Source organism: Habropoda laboriosa, unplaced genomic scaffold (genome assembly GCF_001263275.1).
Source record: "Habropoda laboriosa isolate 0110345459 unplaced genomic scaffold, ASM126327v1 scaffold102, whole genome shotgun sequence".
In the NCBI taxonomy this organism is placed as follows: domain Eukaryota; kingdom Metazoa; phylum Arthropoda; class Insecta; order Hymenoptera; family Apidae; genus Habropoda; species Habropoda laboriosa.
Window position 1 is genome coordinate 1,589,803 of NW_017100262.1, and position 3,171 is coordinate 1,592,973.

The window sequence follows — 3,171 nt, forward strand, 5'->3', positions numbered from 1 at the left end:
TCTCCGTTTTCATTGTCGTAAGTTTTTTTACTTATTATAAATTTAACCTCGTTCTTATCTTGAGTGAGAGCAATAATAATAAATAATCGCGGGCCACGCGAAATCTCGACGGAAGTTAGTACTGCGAAAAGTGTCGTGTCTCTTTTTTTCTCGAAGAAGAAAGAAAAAGGAAAGAACACCTCTCTGAAAAGTCATATACATATATATGTATATTTACAACGAATACGCAGTGGAAAAGATATACGAGACGACACGTATCAAACATTTTCCTTCTACTGAAATTCCATTCCGCTTTGATAGTACAAAATTGGATAAGACTTCTAGCTTAGGAACTATTTAAAAAATATATGTATGTGTATATATATAATATATATGTATTATGTGTTATGTGTTGTGTGTATATAAAGTCAAATATGCTATTTAAACACAAGTCAATTCTGCGATAGAGGTAAAGTGACAAAATGACGACAACGTTACGCGTGTGTGTGTGTATTATTTACAATACAAATATGAAGAATTATAATTTAAAAAAAAGCGAATAATAATAACAATAATATAGTTAGAGCGTAAGTCGGAAAGAAAAAATATTCTTTGAAATATATTTCGGCGCGAAATTCAAAATTCGAAGAAAATTTATCAGGATCTTCAGGTCGAGAGATCGCGAGTGGCAAAATTACATTGGTTTTTTATTTATTTTACGTCATTTACTTCCAAGCCCTTAAGTAATTATAAAAAATAGTAATATCACAAAAATGACGCAGGCAGAGCAAGGAAAGGACCAAAAATTGGGATAAAGAGTAAATGGCAATATGGAGGTTGCCAATTGACAAACATGGATCAAGTCAAAGGAGCGGCCACGAATATACAGTATATATTATACATATATATATGTGATAAACTTGTTCTGTTCTCTGCGCAAAACACGGTTCTTTTTTTCTTCATTCTTATTACTTTTCCGTTCGAAACGACGAAAACAGAGACTGTACGTTTCATTTCTCGTAATCACGAGTGTGGTGTTGATATTATTCTTTTTTTTTTTTTCGATTTTTTTTTCTTTTACTTTTCTCCGTCAAAATAGAAGTAGAACAGTAAAATAATATTTTATCCTCTCGTTTAAGTCTATGGTGACGATAAAAAAATATTCTCACTGTCGGATTGTACTTGTCACACGCGTTGCTGTGACTATTATGTATGCGTGATGGTACATGTATAATTTTTTTTTTTTTGATCGAGCGGATTGGAATCGTTCGGCTTAAAGTTGTCTTAGAATCGGCCGAAAATATCGTCTCGCTAGCTTTATACGATCGCAATCAACAGAATCAACGCGTTATTTTTTGGTTACTTTTCCATTTTATCCACGTAATATCTAATCTCGCCTGCGCTAGTTCATCCTGCCAGTTCTTACGTTTTATATTTTCGTTATTTTATTAATAAACTTCAAAGTTTGATTGACAACAGTGACTCAACGACGGTCAGAGCTTCAAGTTTAATATTTATCCCCATATGTGTGTTGAGCTTTTCTTTTCTTTACTCGTTCACGTTTGCATTTCATTCGTCTGTTTGTTTGTTTTTCTTGCATGTTTTTTTTTTTACGATAAATGAAGAGAAAAATTAAAAATTACAGCTTACGTGATAAAAGTTGTAGAAATCGATTTCCGTGATATTTTTTAGCTTTCGTTATAAAAATTTCACGACATTCGATAGATACATTTTGTTTTTGTTTTCTTTTTTTTCCATTTCTTGTCATCGTAAACGCGTTTCTCACAATTTTGAGGTTTCGTTTTTTTCGTAGCTTCATTTGGTCTGCGAAAATAACGACTACAAACGCAATCACGTGGTTTTTTTTTCTTTTTTTTTCTTTTTTTTTTTAAGAATAAAAGTGCTCGCCTTTTTGAACTGGCCCAAAAACTGGACTGGAATGACACAGTCAGCGCTTGAAATTTTCAAACACATTCTACAAACGCAAAAAAGAGCTTAGAGAAACGAAATGGAGATCAGCGTGTACAAAGTGTGCACGCGAAAAAATATTTCCTACTATCGCGATAGATTTCACGTCATAGATTCAAAACTCTGTGAATCGTTCACCTGCAAATCATATTCAAATCTAAGTTTACGCCCCGCACGTTATTTCAAGTAACGTACCAACCCGTTTAAGAGGTGATATGCAAGCAAAAAATTTGAAATATTTATAGCGATAACAAAAACGTCCACTCTAAAATGTTATTTACCTATTTACACTAATAGCTAATATGATCCTAATTTAATATCTTTAACAAAAAGAGAGAAAAAAGTAATCACAAAATGGTCTGTGGGCTAAAACATTGTCGTGTTCGATATATGTGTGTGTGTGTATATATATATATGTATTTATAAATAATAGTAAATATATATATATATATATACATACCGGTGTCTATATGTATGTATATATTAAACCGTTTGAAATATGTTTCATTCATACATGACGACAAAGTGTCATATAACCTAATATCACAATCAGCAAGGAGAGAATAAAGTAAGCAGAAAAATTTTGGTTCGAAACGAACGGAATGGCACTTTCTCTGCGTTTATATTGAGTTTCAACGTATAAAAATACATATTCTCAAAAACCTTCTGTACACTATGAAATTTCTAATAACATACTTCTCTATTTAGTTAGCTTCATATCAAACAAGTATTTCAACTACCCATCGTCTAAAGCTCTACACAACTCATCGAATAGAGTGCTGCACCTCTTCTTTCTCTATGTCTCGTCCCGACACGAAAAAAAAAAAATCAATATTCTAATATACAAATCTTCGATCACAGTAGTTTAGCAAGCTCTATAACGTGAGATCTATGCTCGTTTATTATTATTATTTTTTTTCATTTATTACTTCTCCTTTTCATCATCTTTTTTTTTCCTTCTATTTATTTTGTCTTTTGCGTGTTATAGCATTTCTTTCCCCCACTTCCACGTTAAATATCGAAAAGTCGAGTTTCGTTTATCATTAAAGAGCTGGGCTAGTTGGTTGCCAGCACTTCTTGTCTCGCTTCGGTACGCGAGAATAAAACACTTAACAGTGTTACACAGCGCTAATGGAAACGGAGTGTACAGCGTATAGGTTTTACTACGTTAAGGTATCATTTTTTGTTACTTCTTGTTTGCAATGCGGTTTTAGCGTCGAAGTT